Genomic DNA, 20,329 nt, shown 5'->3' on the forward strand with positions numbered 1-20,329 from the left:
ATTTGTAATCAGCACCCTGAAATTAGTCTAAAACAGCTGCAAAAGTCCAGGCCAGAAAAAAATGTTTTTTTTTGTTGACCAGTGTATAATCGTCACCGGTGTTGGCCTTGAGTGGGAATCGAACTCGGGTCGCCGGGTTCGTTGCGTGGTCGCTCCCCATGCCCCCACGTGTACAGGCCACAAGGGGGCCCCTCCACAGACTGGGCCCCGTGCTGCTGCTCTGCGCGTCGTCGAGTGGCCGAAGGGGAGGCCGTCTCACAGCGGTCGCCACGACAGCATTTGCCTTTCCTTGCGGGTCTCAAGTCGAGTGTCTATTGATGCATCGGACGTGTGCCGATTAGTTGAGCGTTCCAAATTCAATCACCTTTTTTAAAAAAAAAAACTACAAATATGCAATCTCGAGACCGGTCAAGTTTGAGTGGTGAGCGAGGCAGAGCTATCTACATTTGTAATTGTATAGTACTCTATGAGTTTTCGGTTAGCTGCCTTCTAATGGGCCCTTTTCACAAGGGAATACACTTCCACCCGTTGCTGTTACGTGCTGCTGATCACATGGGAAATAGGCACCGACTTGGTGTACACAGCACGGTCTAATGTTTTATAACATCCAAGACTTGATTGTGGCCATGATGTAACGTCTAATGTCAAATCGACACCCGCCCCCTTGAGGCCCCATGGCACGTGGGACCGTTGAGACTTGTGAGTGTGCACAATACCGAGGTTCTCTTTGTGGCCGGCCATAAATGACGTCACGCACCTGGGGGGGGGGTTGAGAAATGTGCCGACATCAAAATGCGCAACTTTAAATAAATATAAACACGTTCTACTTAATTAAATAGACTTTTTCGTAAACGTTTTCTCCTCCATCAGAGTGCAGCGCCACATTAAATACACACTACAATGACAATAGTTTAACGCGATTTGAAGCATGTTTTATTTGGGGGGGGCCAGAGCTTTGTGACGTCATATTTGAGGGGGGAGGTTTGACTTTGTGAAGAGGGGGAGGGGGGTCAAAAATCGTCCAAAATCGCGTGACGTCATTTATGGACGGCCCCTTTGTGCAGGATGAGCAAACAGCGGCCAGGAGGAACCGGCCACGCCGCGCTGGCTCCAGGGCGTGGTCCGGAAACCACACGGGCACACAAAGCCCCTTTCCGCCGAGACCCATTGGACTTCCAAAGATGGTGATTCATAAAAAAAACAAGTATATTTCGTCTTCTTGGTTCTTTCGGTAAAGTCACGTAGAAGGAAAATAATAAAATAATACCAATTTAATTTTATTATATTATTTTATTGTTTTATTGTTATTATTTTATTATTTTACTTCTACGTGACTTTACCGAAAGAACCAAGAAGATGAATGCGTGCAGTCACGAAAGCTTTAAATCGAAAGTATATTTCGATTAAATTACCATATAATCAAATGTCAAATTTAGTTTTTTTTTCTGTTTTCGCTACCGGTATTTCCATTGACACGTGGAGCATGCCCGTGTGTGTAGTCACAATCGCAGATGGATGAGCAAAACATGGGACGGAGCCTGGAAAGGGGCACGGCCCGGCTCCTCGTAATGACTTTAACATTTCCAGCGCCTTGTTATGCTTCATGAGCCATATAAGCAGATAAGGCGCCACATGGTGTCCCTTTCACAAACACAAAACGTCTACAGCTTCCTTTTTTTGCATTCTTTGGTTTCCAAACTGTACACAACGGTCCACTAACTCTCATATCGCAGCAAACCAGTGTTGCACAGCAGGGGGTTTAAGTTCCATGGTGGCTGGGCCCTCCCCAAAAGCCCCCGCTTGCAATGTAGCATTACTCGCTGGTAACGATGACAGCCCCAATGGCTTTGCTCCTTTGCTCCCACCCTCCCGTTATGAAGGCTTTACTGTACGGGGTGCGTGCTATGTGCGGTGCCTCTAACCCCCCTTGCTCCTGCAGCCCAGACTCTGCGATGATGGTGAGCGTGGGAGCAGTGCTCGTCTCGGTCACGCCAAGTTTCTCGCGAGCTTGCGAGCTTGCTGACGACCCACCGCTGTTCGTCTCGCACTCACTTGCGAGGGCTTTCATGCCACTTCTTGCCACACTGAGAGCCCATTAATGGTGTGAAAAACAGCCGTAGTTTAACAACTTCACCGTCATCAGCATTTATGTTTACCGAGTCTATACGTTTCGTTTGCATGTGTCCTTTTTATATGCAGACTTCTTGCAAAAGTGTGTCGATAACACTGGTCAACAAAAAAAAGTTTTTTTGTCTGGCCTGGACTTTTGCAGCTGTTTTAGACTAATTTCAGGGTGCTGATTCCAAATCTGATCTCAGATTTGCTCTATCACATCTCATTTTTATGCTATCGGCATACCCCATTCTCATTGATTTTACCCGAAATTAACTCCGTCACTTATGATTGCAAGTTGTTGCGAGTCAGTGACTGCTTTAGTGTTAAAATATGGTGCTGTGTTTTTAGGATAGTGTGTTTATAATATCATTTTATGTAGATATCCACATTTATTTAATATTTTTCTTCTGCAGTTTTTATTGAAAGTGCAATATTTGATATCTCAAAAACCTGATGTGATAGACAAAAACCGATGCCAGATTTGGAATCAGCACCCCGAAATGACATTAAAACCATTGGAATACCTTATGCCAGAAAAAGTGTGTTGACCAGTGTAATGCGTGTTGCACTGCGATGACTGCAATCTTATTCCTTCCCCCCAAATAAGGATTCTCTTTGTTTCGTGTAAACTTTCCTTGGGGAGATGCGGTGGAGAAGCTTTGTGTTGTTAGCGATGCCTTTATGTCTGGTGATGCAGGTATTGATGGGGTGGGGTGTGCAAGCTCTGGTGCTGGTGGTGCTAAGTGGTGTAGGGAGCGGTGGGAATGGAGATGCAGACCAGCCAGCTGCTACCCCACCACTCACAGACTCAAATGTAATTCTAGATTTAGTAATCCCCCAGAGCCGAGACAACACAGATGCACCATTACCCTCAACCACATTTCTAGCTGAACTGTAAATAGTCAATATGTCCACCACGTATACGTACCGTGTGCTTTATTAAATGCAGTGACCTCTTGAATCGGTAAATTCTACCTGGATTTTACCAATCTGTGTCTTTTTGACATTGTCTGGGATAATGAGATCTCTTTTGGACCATTATAAATTAGTTCCCTCATCACGATACTGCCTATGCACAGCATAACTCACAAAGTGTTTGTATGTATGATTAGAGTTGAGATGTGTATTGGTTAATGATATTGCATCGTGTCGTCACGTCATCATTTGTATGGATGTGCTGCGAGTCGAGTTTAAAATGTTGCTTCACTCGCCGTCCATTACATTTGAAACTCCAGAACGCAAGCTTACATTGACACTCGCATGCTCGTGGCGATGTCCATTACACTTGGCTAACTTTGTTGTTCGCTATCGTTTTAGTTTTTTTAAGACGTTCCAAGTGCCAACATTAGCTATTTGTTTAAATCTTTACCACGTTGAAGAACCCATAAATATAAAAAAAATTATCTGTGTACTAAAACCCTTGTTTTCAAATGGGCCATGATAATCAATAAGGGCATCTGACTCATTCACTGCCGTGTCAGCTTGTAAGTGACACTTTCTCTGCCTTTGTCAAGGGTATAAATCTCGCGCGTTGAATGCTGCACACATGAGGAGGAGGAGGGCCGAGGTGCTCCCTGGGAGTCTGTCGCTAAGTTTTAGTGTTTGCTGCCCTACGTTCAGACAGAGACGCAGACCAGAGTTGAGTGAAGGGCGAGTTACTGCAGCCTGTAGCCAAAACCGTGGCATTTCTGCATTCAAAATATATGACCACTGCCATCTCCTCACACAAAGGACATTCACACACCCTGTTTAATGGGCCCACAACTGTGCCTGTTGTATAACATTATCTGTGGGCAGTGGTATATTTTGGTTGTATGTATGCACGCATTGCAAGTGTAAAGTTTCAGTTTCATTTATTTGGTATAGCCCTGTGAGCCATTCGGCTCTTGAATCGGGTGCAACCGCAACAAACAAAAACATGAACAAGAGACTACGCGCAAGAGCTGCGAGCATGGTGAATGCGAGACCCAAGTACCTTCATAAGTTTATAGTGCAGTGCAATTGTCTTGGAGGGGTTAAGGCTGAATGCTGGAGGCCGTTTGAACACGCCATGAGCCACTCTTACTAAACACACACTGCACCCCAGAGGCAAACCACAAACCTCTTCAGGCAACTGCCACAGATAAATTTGTCTTAATGTCTGATCAAGTAAGTGCCTTTCTAGGGCCACATTAGGGATAGACGGGCATGGGCGGAGGGGCTGTGAACGCAGTCTGCATTCTTTTGTTCACTGCTTAGCGGGTAGAGTATTCGCGTGAGTGTTGCTGCATTTACAATAGGAATTGTAAAATCCTTCTGAGAACACAGCTGCCAACACTTAACATTCCAATCGTACAGTAGTTATTAATTTAAATTGATTCGTTTTTTCCTTTCGTGAGAAAGTGCCGTGGTGACTTAACATTGCACCGGTGTTTGAAACACAGGGAGTAGTGGCGAGGAGTGGGTGGCAATAACAGGAATCATTTTTTTCGTGTCGAGGTGGAACAAATGTTTGCCTGCCACCTAGGCGATTCAAGGAATCGTAGTAAATTTAGGGTAACGAGCCGATTCATGAATCGATTCTATTTTTAACACTGCTGTGAATCTTCTTCTTGGTTCTTTCGGTAAAGTCACGTAGAAGGGAAGTAATAAAATAATAAAAATAAAACATAACAAAATAATTCTCACGACGTTTCAGCCACAACGCAAGCAGCCGTCCTCAAGTGAAGACCAGCAGCATTCCTGGCAGCGATTTTAGCCACACCATCTCTACATAACAATAGGCTCAGTCAACCATTCTACACAACAAAGACTCATTTCCTGGCAGCGATTTCAGCCACACCACCTCTACATAACAATAGGCTCAGTCAACCATTCTACACAACAAAAACTCATTTCCTGGCAACGATTTCAGCCGCATCACCTCTACATAACAAAAGGCTCAGGGGCTTTTACACGCACCTTTACATCATCCGCACCTAGTTTACACAACAAAGGCTCATTTCTAACAGCGTGCTTCAGCCGCACCGAAACCTCACAAAAATAATATTCAGGGCCTACCTTGGCTCCTCCCACCCTCAGCCAGTATATATACAAGGACTGTTTTCTTGGAATTTTTCTCACTTGATACAGCTATCGTGCTGTGACGGTTCCACCTGAAGACGGAAGCTTGTGTTGCCTCTGAAACGTCGTGATTTTTATTTTATTTTTATTTTACTTTTATTAATTTTAATTTTTTACCTACGTGACTTTACCGAAAAAACCTAAGAATATCTATAAATAATCTCCACGGAGCTCTCTCTGGTCGTGAATTGGCACAATAAATGCTTGCAGATGATAAGCCTGCTGATGGGGCAGCCTTCCGAAGTGTTACCAATGGGCTGCCACCTCCAGGAAACCATTCCACTGGGGAACCCTCATTAGAGGCAATGCTACCATGGGAGAAGGTCACGCCTGCTCCAGCTAGAGCACAATATTTCTGGGTCAAATACTGGGCAGCAACCTCAGCCAGGTATATAAAAAGAGGGCGGAGCGCCTTGAGAACGCCTGTCATGCGAAGTGGTGGTACTTGCCTGGGCGTCTGTGGCAAGATAACCGGAGTTAGGACACGCCGCTGTTTTAAGATCCCCAGAGCACCCATTTCGTGGCGTCGGCTGCACCGCGCCCGACAACGCCACGGTCCGCAGGCAAGCGAGAGCCACGCTTCCAGGGACCCGACAATTGCTGAAAAATGACAGACGTCTACTCAATCCGTGGGTCACGACTTGGCCAAATTATACCAACTTCCCGATAATGACGATACAATTGGACGCGCGTGTGGTGAGCGGTGATGTTGTAGGATTTTAAGCAAAAGAAAGGAAAGGTTGCGGTTAGAATGGTGGGCTACGTACGGTGCGAAAGAAATTTAACGTACAAGTGTGGATGCCGCCCCAACAGAGGCGTTCGCAGCCGCTGTCTGATGACCGCCAGTGCCTGGTTGGGACGGCTCGCTGCTTCGTTAGGACAGCGCTGTGTCTCCAGATGAAGCTCACTTCGCCCTGCGAGATAAGCCACTGTGCAGTGAGTGGGAATCGCTCGCCGACATTCGCACAACGCAACACAAGAGGACAACTCGAGTGGGATAATACAACAAAGATTTAACTCGACGTGAACTGCGCGCAGCCTAGACACGTTTTTTTTAAGTTGATCGGTTTCGCAGGACTAACTGTACTCAAGTTTCAAAGAAGAAAAAAATTGCACACTTAAAGAGTGCTTTATAATGAATGTATTCGTGCAACTATTATGATCTTGAATCACAGTTGGCCTCCACATTTTCCACGCTGGGGCGTTTTTTTTATTATTATTTGCACAGCATGGGGTACGCTTTTATGGTTAATACTTAACAAAGGAACGTTTTGCTATGCTCTTGCTAAGCAGAGCTCCTCCGAGCAAGAAACGACAGCAAGTTCAACGTCTCAAAGTAGTAAGCAAAGCTCTAGGTTCTACACAATGCTTGAGGTGGCGCAGTGAAACTTTACATAGCTGTTGCTCTTATTACCTGCAATGCCTCGTGTCCACGGCCTCAACCGATCTGTACAAAATATAATTATCCATATAAAGATTCATCCTGCTTTCCATGGGGGTTTTTGTCCCACACGGATAAGAGGAGTGGCCTGAGAAGTGGTTGAAACATCACCCTGTTATCCGCATTCATCCTTGGACAACTAAGCGGATATCACGAACTGCGTTCGCAGATTGCGCAGATAATATGATCCACGTATGAAAAAAACAAGAATAGATTTTACCCTTTCTGACAATAAAACAGGTGTTAAGATGTTCAATCGCCAAATAGAAACCTTTTGCAAGGAGTCAAATCTGCATTGACCACGCGTACATGTGGTGAACATGCAAACAAACATACTCTGAAAATACATGTGCATTGTCTTTTAAACTGATTGGTCTACACCAGAGACAGCTTTCTTTAGGGCTTAGTCTCACCAGAGTCAGACCAGAGAACGCCAAAATGCGAACAGCACAAAGACATTGCCACTTTCAGAGCATTGAAAGCTCAGGGTGAGCAGCTACCAAATGGGACTTTTTTGCCAGCATCAATATGATCCACCTTATATCGGCCCGACCATCCATCCCCCTGCCACCATGTCCACCGTGAACGAGTGGAGTTTGACCCGACTGAATTTTAACGAGAAACATTTACACTTGAAAGAAGGTGCCCTTCCCCCATGTCCCACGCTGCTTTCCCGATTCCCAGAACTATGACTAACACAGTCAGCATGTGCGTGTAAGGAAAAGATGGGGCCCAGCAAAGGCGAGGAGGAGGAGGGGGAGGGGGGTTTGTGCCTTGGCGAGAGTTCTGCAGCATGGCTATGTACGTCAGAATGGTAAGAAAAGAGTGCTTTGTTGGGAGTTGGGACCCGATCCTTCACAGCCGCTATAGTGATGTTTGTCGCGTGTGTGTGTGTGCGTGCTGACCACCAGCTCACCATGCATGGCTGTGCCCTCATCAGTCCTTTCACTTCCACAGAAATCTCTTCATCCCAGAGGATTAACATTTTTTAGGGGGAGCAGGAGGAATGCCAAGATGCTTTATATTTTATGCATGAGATGTTACGTGGGCGTTTAGTGTTCGGAGAAAACAGGACAATGGAGAGCATGCAAAACAATTGTTTGTTTTTTACACAGCCCTGTGTCATTATACAGGGTATCTTTGACGCAAATTAATGTTCGCACTTTGATGAAGGGACTCTCCGAGTAAATAATGTTGATGAGCATAATCGTTGCAATATTTTCAGAAACACTTCCATCCGCGGGTTATCCAATTGCTATACGAAGAGGCACAGGCGAATGTGTGTGAATACATAAATTGTGTGGCGCGTATGCTGTTAAACCTTCCCTAGCAGAGCGTTAACTGTGCTTTACCCGTGACTAGCAGAGCGTTAACTGTGCTTTACCCGTGACAACCAGAGCCGTGAATTAGCGTTGGGTGCCCACATGCTTGTGGCATGACTCACCTAACTCGGACAAACAAAACATCTCTCTCCCTCTCCAGCTTCCCCATGACTCCCTTCCCATTCCACACAAAACACAGCACTGATTATGCCTGGACTGTTGCCATTACACATCAGTTGAGCCACCCTGTGCGAGTTTTGATGCCGGCTGGTGTTTGTTAGAAATGCAGTCACAAGCTCGTTGCTATTGTGTCTATTTAATGAAGTACAAATTTTGCTTTTGATTGACGAATGAATGGCAGCGGTTTCCGAAAACGTATTAAAATATCGATTCCATTATCAAAACAATTACACGCATTGGGGAGTTTGTTTATCTAGAAGCGATGCAATGATTTGATGCATTGACTCATGAGAAGGCCGTTCTGGGGTGAGCTTCCATCTGCGCATTCTGCCACTGGGAGATATGTGACCCTTGGCTGTTTTCAACATTTATCAAGTGACACAAGCAACCTCCCTGTGCACCCCTCAACCTCACCTTTGCCCTTTGCCCATTTACGCATATGGAGCTGCTGTGGGATGACCGGGTGACCTGGATTTCTGGAACATATCTCAAGCAGCCAAGCACTCCTTCTCTAGTTTAAGCCATGTTCTGTTATCCGCATTATTTACATAGGTAAGTCATTTTATGAGGCTGTAATGTCTTAAATTTGCCCTATGTCGTTTATTAATGTTTTAGAATTGTGATATAGATGTCTCAGACTGGCTCTTTAAACTATGGCAAGTCCACTGAATCATGTCCTATATAAAAACGCATTTCAGATGTCTCTGAGAATTCCATTGACGTGATTTATGAATATGCTGCATGCATCATGGAACTATGCAAACACCCTTTGGTCACATCTCTAACCAAGTGTCACTGCACATCTTACTATTTTTACACCGTAAAGATCAGCACCATCCTCAAGGAATACATATTCATGTACACGAGCGAAGCTTCGCTTGAACGTTAGCTTGAACGCTCCCGGATGATGTAGGTGTACAACCCCCACTGCACCCCGTGCTTAGGTAATGGGACACTTCAGACATATAAGGGGCAGCTCACCCATGAGAGGATGCAGTGCTCCCAAGACAGTAAGCTGGGCAGCCACCTTGCGGAGGAAGGCGCTGGAAAGTAATTATCGTCATCGAAAAAGCAGTGATCTGGAAGATTGTCGGCAACAGAGAAAATAAGAGTCCATCAATCTGTACTGTATATAGAGGTTGGTACCAGAGGTGCAGGATAAGATGTCTTTGGTTCATGATCATCATCAGCCATGATCAATTCACCGCTCGATGAAAGCCTCCCCAAGCTTGCAACACCTCTCACGATCTTACGATGCAACAATCCACCTATTAACACCCGCACTTGGCGTATGGTATAATTTATGGAGACGTTATAGCAAAACGATAACAGCGGTGAACAATCTACCCAGTTTTAGGCGTAGCATAGACGATTGTGCGAAGGAGTGTTTGGAGGCAATAAAAGTGACGGCAATACCCAATAGGCCTCAAAAGCGCATAGTCGCGTACTCCCCTGCCCACGGCGGAAAAATCTGTATAAACACGGGAAGCAGACTGGTGGGGGAGACTCAAGGAAGCTCAGGAAGGGGCTGCTTCCTGATTATAGCAAGTCTGCTCCATGCAGACTGCAGCCTTGATATGCACCTGTTATCGTTGCGCTGTTTTGATATGTCTGGGCTACACGGTTGTTGACGGACGCACAGGAGATTTAGAGAGAAGAGGTGTGTTCTGAAGATCTGATTATTGTCTGTAGTTGCCCTCTCGAAATGAAATGAAAAACAATGAACTGTAATCACAAAGTCTCAAAGTTGCTTTAAAATGCTCACGCTTCGTGATTCTGCACATGTGTTTATCATCGCTTGACTCAGCCGTGTACTTTGGGAGGAATTTAGTAAAAAACTATTTGTGAAATTACATTTGGGTGTGCCAATGTACCCTCAACGGCCACATTCCCGCAGTAGCGGGTTGGATTCTGCAAGAGTATCACGCGATAGATAGGCTCTTTTGGAAAAGTGAGGCTACTACACACCCGGTGACATGACATGGCACATTCGTGGACTGTGACGCTCCGGTTTCAGTAAAAGTGTGTACATTAAGAAGACACACTGTCAGAGTGTTGAGATTCCACGTGGCCCTCATGGCCCATTGACTGATTTGTACAATTTTCAATGAGGAACAATAGTATCATTTACAATAAAAGAGAAAGAAATGGGCATGGGCACTACACCTGGTGATGAATGTGGCCTCGTCACATCCACACTGTCCTCCTCCACAACCTTCTGACAGTTGTGTTTGACAGACGTCCATTTGGAAACAATATTGAACTGGTGTGAGATGTGACTCGGGCCTGTGATCGATGTATCCCGCTAATGAACCACGCGGACTTGATGGCATTCTTGGACCGAGAAGCCGAGAACTGGTTGTGTGTGAGGAACCGGAGCTTCAAGATATCATCCCGTTGGAAGAGATTGACTTTTCAGATAAAGTATGTCCCCAATGCGGAAGAATTCAACATCCAATAGCTGGACCTCGGCTCCTGATGGCGCTGATGTGGTCGTCCAATTGGGAAATGTGGCCTCCAAAGCTGAATCACGGTGAGAGGGTTGTTGATCGCCATGGCAAATAGAAGAAACCGCACCAGCTACGCAACATGTGGCTCGCGAAGGGATGTGGATGATGTGAAGGGTTGATGGGTACTTCCTCTATTGCGCCTGGCAGTGGCAGCGAGGACCACATTGAATGTCACCGATGATGCTGTTCTATCAGCACATACTGTTAATGTGACCTAATTTCCTAATCACGGCAAACGTCAGTGTTGTCGGTTCTGAGCCTCCGCTAGGGTGACTAAGCCTTAAATGGGTGCCAGGATCAGCGTGTATTTTGGAGGTAAGAGATGGTGGATCTCCATTGGGATAGGGGTTGGAGTGAGTCGGTGGGTTTGGCGTTAGTAGATCATGAACAGCGAAAGCAGCGTCATGATTGTTATCATCTTCATGTATCACCACCGTTCCTTATCACCACGATCATCATTACCATAGTGATCCATTATCATCATCATTGCTATAATTTTAATCATCCTTGTTAATATTGTTCATTACATAACGTTCAACCGTCTGGCTTAGTGCTGCAATTCCATACCTCGGTGGTGGGCAGAGCAACAATCACACACACACACACATTACAATCACACACACACACACATTACAATCACACACACCCACACACATTATTAGCGCGCGTGTGTTCGTGTGACACAGACGGCAGCGTGATTGCTCAGCTCGATCCCATCGATCGTGGGGTAAGCATCCCTGATGTGAGCACGCAAAGCCTCAATTCTCATGGGCACTTTGCAGGCTGTTGATTGGCTGCCGTAGGTTTTTTTTTGCGGAATGGGCACCACCCATTATGGGTCACGAAACAGGCCAAATCCTACGACCTCCAGCTTAGCAGAATTGCTTTTGCAGAAATTTTCCAGCGAATGCAAGAAATCTGCAAGAGCGCGGAAGCAAATTGCACTTTCATTGTGGCCCTTCACGTTGGGCAAAAGTTTTTGATTGGTGCGAATGAGTTTACAGTGAAATGACCGCAGTGAATTGTGTCGGAGGGCCCCCGCCTCATTCCAAAAGTGGGATGCAACAGCCTTCGCAGCCAAAACCACGCAGCACGCTGGTTCGAGTGTGGCGCACACGCACTAATTCAGCGTCTCGCTGGCACGCCTCTTCCCTAGCGCTCCTCCAAAGCAGCCGCCTGGGATGGCATTCTTTCCACACGGAACAAAGACACTTCAGTGCTCGCATTCACCGCGGCTAAATAGCGGACATTTAATGGGTCATTTGTGCCGCACAGAAGTTACGGGATGATCGATGTTGCTGACTATGAAATTAGTTGCATCTGCACCGCGTGGGCTGTAACATAGACCGATACATAATCAACGTTCACGTGCATCGGGTGCGATCTGAAGAGTTGACCTTGAAGCTCGCAATTGCGTTCCAGACAGAGCTCCCGGGGCTAAGGGCAGATGCGTCATCCGTGCCCTGCCCCCATCGGACGCACAGAGAGCTTGCAACAAAGGTTTTAGTTGAGTGAGTAGTCGGTGCAGGGGCATGGAGTTCGGGCTACAGGGAGCCACTTGTAGTTCCGTGTGGCTCCCTGTAGCTCCATGTGGCCCCTGTAGCTCCAGGTGGCTCCCTCTAGCTCCAGGTGGCCCCTGTAGCTCCAGGTGGCTCCCTCTAGCTCCAGGTGGCCCCCTGTAGCTCCAGGTGGCTCCCTCTAGCTCCAGGTGGCCCCTGTAGCTCCAGGTGGCTCCCTCTAGCTCCAGGTGGCCCCCTGTAGCTCCAGGTGGCTCCCTCTAGCTCCAGGTGGCCCCTCTAGCTCCAGGTGGCTCCCTCTAGCTCCAGGTGGCCCCCTGTAGCTTCAGGTGGCTCCCTCTAGCTCCAGGTGGCCCCTCTAGCTCCAGGTGGCTCCCTCTAGCTCCAGGTGGCCCCCTGTAGCTCCAGGTGGCTCCCTCTAGCTCCAGGTGGCCCCTGTAGCTCCAGGTGGCTCCCTGTAGCTCCAGGTGGCCCCCTGTAGCTCCAAGTAGCTCCAGGTGGCTCCCTGTAGCTCCAGGTGGCTCCCTCTAGCTCCAGGTGGCCCCTGTAGCTCCAGGTGACTCCCTGTAGCCCCAGGTAGCTCCCTGTAGCTCCAGGTGGCTCCCTGTAGCTCCAGGTGGCCCCTGTAGCTCCAGGTGGCTCCCTGTAGCTCCAGGTGGCTCCCTGTAGCTCCAGGTGTCCCCCTGTAGCTCCAGGTGTCCCCCTGTAGCTCCAGGTGTCCCCCTGTAGCTCCGTGTGGCTCCAGGCGAGCGAGTGAGATGCCACAGAGCCTGGAATTTGGCACCGTCGCCTTCACGCAGCGCGCGGGCACGGGTCCGAGTCACCTCGAAGCAATGTGGCGCACATCAGTTCTGGCTTTGCCCATTGCCATAGCGATGCGTTCACACAACGACCCCTCTGTCTCCTCTCCAGAACCCCCCCGCGTCCTCCCCTCTTTCTCCCCCCACTAAAACACTCTACATACTAAGTTTTACACGGCTGCCATGGCAATCCCTGTAGGCAGTCCACGTAGCTATGACGACGGACACAAATAGCGCTGTCACTTCGCACCGCGTCTCGCTGCCCCCGCCACCACCACCACCACCTCCTCCTCCTCCCTCCCCACCATGAGCCGGGGTGGCGGCTGCGTCTGGATCTCGTTAGCCGCGAGTCTGGAGCCAAAACTCCTGGCGGTAGCTGCTGCTGCTGCTGCCGCTCTGAAGGGGCCTCACCCACCGCCTGCCGTCTCGAGGAGGGGGCCATGAGTTTTGGATGAGCGCAGCGGTGGCTCGGAGATGTTAGCTACCTCGCCTGGTGCGCAGGAGGTCGTGGGTTCGATCTTGACCCTGACAACGCCTGCTGTTGCTGTATATTTGCAGGTTGTGTCTCTCTCTATCATCACGGTGGCTAGGAGATGTTAGCTACCTCGCCTGGTGCGCAGGAGGTCGTGGGTTCGATCTCGACCCTGACGCCTGCTAATGTATATTTGCAATTTGCGTCTCTTTTTGATCATCTTCTCGGTGGCTAGGAGATGTTAACTCCCTCGCATGGTACGCAGGAGGTCGTGGGTTCGATCCTGGCAACGCCTGCTGCTGCTGTATATTGCAGTTTGCGTCTCTCTCTATCATCACGGTGACTAGGAGATGTTAACTACCTCGCCTGGTGTACAGGAGGTCGTGGGTTCGATCCCGATCCTGACAACGCCTGTTGCTGTATATTTGCAATTTGCGGTGTCTATCATAGACACGACCTGTAATACAACCAGGCTGACATACACTGCATGCGCAAGGCCATTGTAAATCCACCCTACGTAATGATGGCCCTGGGGAATTTATTTACAGTTTCCCTGACGGTCAGTGCAGGTTGGTAAAGGCGGGGAGCAGAGATACGAGGGGCGCCACGTGGCGAGATGTTGACTACCTCGCCTGGTGCGCAGGAGGTCGTGGGTTCATTCCCTACCCTGACGCCTGCGGTATATTTGGAGTGTGTACGTGCTCCCCGTGGTCGCGTGGATTTTTCTCCGGGTCCTCCGGTTTTTTCCCATCCACATTGAGAATCAACATCGCGCGTTTCGAGTATATGGCTGGATACTCTTAGTTCTTTCGGTAAAGTCACGTAGGTAAAAAATGAAATTAAAATTAATAAAAATAAAACAATATAAATCACGACGTTTCGGAGGCAACACAAGTCTCCGTCATCAGGTGGGACCGTCACAGCCAGATTTGCTGCATTAATTTCATTTTTTACCTACGTGACTTTACCGAAAGAACTAAGAGTATGAATCATTGCAGTCACGAAAGCTTCAAATCTATATGGCTGGAATAAATTTCCACACGATGAGCCACTTTATTGGCATATAATTTGTGGCCAGGTCGCTTCTGAGAAAAGAGTTTTATAGCTCAGTGGGCCTTACCTGGTAAAATAAACAAAGTTTATTAAGTTGATGTGTGGAGTTGAGCCTGCAGCATCAGCCATGGCGCTGTCATAACTTCTGCTGTTTGTTTTAGATACTGTACTTATATGCTGCTGTTACCGCTTAAGTCAGCATACTCCACGCCGAATGGGTTATTACACTCGAGGGAGGCAGGCAGGCAGGCTGCAATCACCAACTACCATCAGTCCCTGTTTACACTATGAGACCTCCTTTACCAGTGACAAAATATAGTAATAGGTTTTACCCTTTTGGCGTCATCTGGTCCAACACCAATGGAGACTGGGCTCTAAGAAAAGCTGTCTCGGGTGTGGACCAATCAACTTCAAAGACAGTGCATATCATTATCAGAGTTGTATCTTTTTGTTTGCATTTTGACTGCTTGTGTTGTGGTTATTGCAAACATGATCCCTTGTATAAAGGTGTCAGTTTTTGTACCAGATTAAAGGGTAAAAGCCTATTACTACAGTCCCTGTTTGTTTCTCGATTCGTGCATTTCCCCGACTTTTGTATCGCCACACCACACTGGCTGAGAATTTGTATCCTGGAGGAATCTGATGAGGCTATGAAGATGTTTGTTGTGTTTACAGATGTCCAGTAAGGGGCCGCGGGGCAGGCGGTCAGAAAGTTTTATGAACAAAAACTACAACACAACAAATGATACAACAAGAGAAAGATTGACGGAAAAGTTAAGCAAGTCACGAATAAATATCAACAAAAAGATAAAGCGTGGATGTCAAAAAAAAGAGTGCACTCGTCCGTAAATCGCCGACAGAAACATTTATTGTGTGCAACAGACAAAGCGAGACACAACACCGGCTGGCACTTCGCCGTCGTGCCGATCACCGCATCGCGCGACGCTTTCAGATGCGCCTCTGCGGCCGTCTGGAACGCTCTCTTCCTTCCGATGTTAGGAATCCACTGGAGCTATGCAATTTTAAATCATCATCATCTAGATTGACAAACTTATTTATTGAGAACTGATTTGGTCTGTTTCGTTTGTTGTCCTTTCCCCCCCGCAAGTCAGTTTGGCACGGTTGGATACGTACGGCGCGAAAGAAGTTCAACATGCACATACAGAGAAGTTCAACATGCACACACACACGAGCTGTCAGCACACGGAGGCCATGGGAGGGGGGGGGCACTAATGAGCAGTGGCAGCAGGCGCGGCGCGAGCCATCGAGATGCGCGGTGGATGAGCGCCACGACACGCGGGGGTGGAGGCGCCGTCAGAGGCTGTGTGACCTCGTCGCGTGAACTGGAGGATGCCTGTGGCTGGAGGCATACCATCGACGCGACACCCCACACACAGCCTCAACTTGTATTGTCACACGTACAGGCCGTTGTCGAGCCACTGCTGGATGGAGGCTTTTTCCCCTATGCCACGCGGGTAGTTGACTTGGAGTTTAACGACGGCGCTGGGCCGGTGTGTATTGGTGGAGGAGGTAGCGAGCACGGATGTAGGAGCGATGAATTACAATACAGTACCATTGATTTTTTCCCCCCTCTGCAGTGCCCTCCGTTGGCAATAACTTAGCCCCGCAGAAGGCCATAACACCTCTCGTGCACGGCGGTCACCCATCCAAGCACGATCCAGGACTAGAAGCTGCTTAGCTGGCGAGATCTGACGAGATCGGACGCATTCCGTGTGATACGGTCACGTTCGACATCGCAAACTATCTTCCTTTAAATGACAAAAGCAAGTTTTATGCAAAATTACACTTCAGGCATTTTATACAACTGGCGTCCTGGCTTAAACCCAAATTGTTCTCTTTTCAGCCTCAGACAAAGCAGGAAATAATTTGGGAGGGGGGTGTAGATGAGGCAAGTCCGTGATTCATTAAACATGTATGTCTAGAGCCGCAGGGTAACCTTCCTCTGCATAAGCGATTTATTCCGCGATGATAGATTGTGTCCAATATTGATTTTGCGTCGGTTTTCGTGCGTATCTAGGGTGGAGTGGTGGCGCGGTGGTAAACGCACCGTCCTATCAACTCGGTGACTTCAGTTTGATGTATGACCCCAGCGAACGGGCGCCACGGTGGCGAGATGTTAACTACCTCGCCTGGTATGCAGGAGGTCGTAGGTTCGATCCCGACCCTGACGCCTGAGTTTGCGTCTTCTCCCAGTGGTCGTGTGGATTTTTCTCTGGGTCTTTCTGTTTTTCTCTCCACATTTAGAAACGTGCGTTTAGAGTGTTTGGCTGCTATAAATGTCAAGCCACTCTGTTGAGCTATCATTTGTGGCCAGGTCGCTTCTGAAAAAGAGCTATATAGCTCAATGGGCCTTACCTGGCCAAATTAAAAAGAAATCGTTGTTATACTCTTTGGTTCTTTCGGTAAAGTCACGTAGGTATAAAATAAAATAAATCACGACGTTTCGGGTACAACACAAGCGTGTGGGAAAGCATGGTCTGCTGCTGAGGCTGACTGTTTTAAAAGGTTTGAAATGGGAGTAGCTCAAGGGTTATAAAGAAGTGGCCGGGGCTAGTGATGTTAATGTGAGAAATTAGCATGTAACTGTGAGTTAGAAGAGCGGCCTCCTAAACGAGGGCACGGAAGTGGCTATGTTAATGTGAGGGATTAGCAATAGTTTTTAGTAAGTTTAAACATCACCCACACCACTAACTCACAATGGTCATCGTGGTGGAGTGTGGTAAAATCATTCCCTTGTCTAGCAGGGAATTGACAAAAGTGCTAAATATTATTTTCTCTCCCATCTCTAAATGGAGGATGTTGAAGATTACGCCACATAATGATACAATATTGGAGCACAAAACGAAGTTATAGGCAATATTATATAATGCAGACAATACATACAGTATATTATTTGGGTCTTTCGGTAAAGTCACGTAGATAGGTTCAAATACAATAACAAAAAACTACAACGTTTCAATCACAACACAAGCGATCGTCATCATCATCAGGATGACGATCAGGATGACGATGACGATCGCTTGTGTTGTGATCGAAACGTCGTAGTTTTTGGTAATTTTCTTTGAACCATCTACGTGACTTTACAGAAAGACCCAAATAATTCCTGCAGTCACGAAAGCTTTAAGTCAAGATTTATGCAGACAATTTTTTAAAACTATTCTTACACATCAATATGTTCTGATTCAAATGGTGCATTATTTCAGCTACTGTTTCGCTTATCATATACCAATTAATATATGCAGCATCCTTTATTTAACCAGAAGGTGAAAACAATTTGGGGATATGTGACTTAGAAATTTTCCTTATCTCCATAGCCTCTTTTAATCTGACAATATTCTGTCTCTATATGTTTATTCACACAAACATTTAAAACAAAATATATTACAAAATAAACCACTGTCCCTTGACGTAGGTTATCATTTGCAATGTTGTAAAAAAACACTACAGTTTTTTACACATTTTTGGATGAACGGTTTAAGTAAAGAATATCAATTCCCTTCATGCAGCAAAGGCTTTGTGGTGTCAAAGGTCTAATATTTCCACGGAAAACCGTGGATCATGTTTTACATAACGTGCACGGAACGTATGGTTAGCGCCCCATGCCCAATGTAAATACTTTTTTTTCCCACGAGTAGACATTTTGTTTAAACAATTGCAAAGGTTCAACTTACAGAAAATATTGTTCTGGCCTGACACCCCTCTGAGAATGAAGCTATGCCGGCCCGTGCCGTGTGGTTCTGGCTTGCGCTGCAAGGAGGTATAAACATTCCCATGGGGAGTGGGCGGTGGTTTCCAACGTGACGCCCGACTACAAGGTTCAATAAAGCAAAGGGTGGCAAAGGTGTCTTGGGCGTCGCAGTCACGGTGTGATCAGGGCCCGACATCGTCCATGCCACCACACCTCGCCGTCGTTTTTGCTGGTTGATCGTAGAAGGAAATAACAAGGATAATAAAAAAAATATAACAATTTATGGTTGGGGCGCTGGGTGCAGCAGAAATGAGGTGCAGCGTCCATGCGTGAACGGCAACTCCAATATTCTATTTCAGCCACTAATACAGATGAATCCCATCGGATTTCTGAGGAGTTGCATCCGTGGTGCCGCGCGCCGATCTGCTTAATCGGCCTTCCACAGCTTAGCGAACACTGCGCTTTAGAATTATCTGCCACGGAAGCCACAGAGCCCGCATGCTCCTCTGTGTCCATGAGCCACTCGCTGCTACGATGAATGAAACCAGTTCCGCAGACGCAAATTGACATTCTCAATGTGATTCGCAGCATTGTCGAGGGGAGGGATATGATTGTTACGGTGAGTGTTACGGGCAGGCGTGCCACGCTAGTTCTATGCAACAAGCGTGAAACCGGATTTCGTACATCCCTCCTCGCGAACACAGAGCCGTTCATTAAAGCGCTGCTCGCGGCCATTGGAAAACAAACTTTTGCTCTTCTGTATAACGGGAAAAGCAAAGCCACGGATTATTGTACACGCCATGGCCATACTGCACGGTCGTGTTTATACCAATGCCTCGCAGACTTCCAGGGCATTCGTTTACGATGCGCTAGTTTGAGTCTGAGCCTTAAGCCTCTTTGCCTGCTCTTCCACAGCTCCACGTTGCCCAGCTGAGCACACACAACGGACCCCACGCCCCTCTCGTTCTCTCGTTCTCTCTCTCCAGCACTTGGCCGTGCCGCCCACGTAGAGACAGAAACTGCCAAAAGGGAACAACAACAACCACCACCAAATATGCGCAAACAAAAAATGTCTCTCTCGCTACTGTACTCGACTGCAGTCGCCTGGTAGAATATCTCAAATATCGCACGCAGATATTCGCCGCGCCGTGCATCGACGCTGCAGATGACACATGCCGGGAAGGAAGTCCTGATAACGGAACCTTATATATAGACATCGGGCGCGGATGCTTAATATATTCGACTATAACTTTATACTGCCCAGAAGTGGTTGCTCTAAATAGGGCGAGACATGTGGCGTGCTTGAGCCATGATGCGCGCCTCCAAAAGGAAACAGAGCCTAATTTGGGGCTCAAGCATCAGGAAGTTTAATTTCATGAACGTTGCCATAGCGAAAAGCTGTCAACAGAGGCGAAGGGGGCTGTGGGGCCCTCACTCCGCACACGACCACAATGCAGGAAACGTGGAACAAGGGAGGGGTGGGTGGGTGGGTTGGTGGGTGGGTGGGTGGGTCCGTGGGTGGGTGGGAGCAGGGGTCATGGGTGCGGGGCGCCTGCAGGGTGGAGCTCAGGGCGGAGCAGAACCACCACAGCTGCCCGAGACCATCAGCGTTCCCTCCTGACAGGAGGGTGATAAAATATCTCGGCGGCCGTCTGGAACGCTCTTCCTTCCGATTTGAGGAAGCCACCGGAGCTATAAACGCGTTTACATCTCGAGTGAAAACGCATTCCCTTAGAACTGCGTGTTGTGTTTAGTTTGTTGTTCCAACTCCCGCACATTCGATTAGCGCGGTTGGCTAGGTACGGTGCGAACGAAGTTCAACATACATGCAGAGTCTCATTCAGCTTCATTGGCGGTCTATGTATGTTGAACTTCTTTCGCACCGTACGTTGCCAACCGCGCTAATTGGAGGTGCTATGGGGACCACCGAGACAGAGGATGTATGTTTCGATTGAAATGTGTGGTCTTTCTTCACCTTACTGAACAGGAAATCTATCGGCAAAAAGCCCTGCAGGCAGATCGTCCCACAGGACCGTTGAGTTAATCTGCTCTGCACTGGGGCTCAGCTGGATTGTAAATGTAAACGTCTTTCGTGTGAAAATGCATCT

This window comes from Lethenteron reissneri, chromosome 21, assembly GCF_015708825.2.
Source record: "Lethenteron reissneri isolate LAM-NWPU_2019-01 chromosome 21, ASM1570882v1, whole genome shotgun sequence".
In the NCBI taxonomy this organism is placed as follows: domain Eukaryota; kingdom Metazoa; phylum Chordata; class Hyperoartia; order Petromyzontiformes; family Petromyzontidae; genus Lethenteron; species Lethenteron reissneri.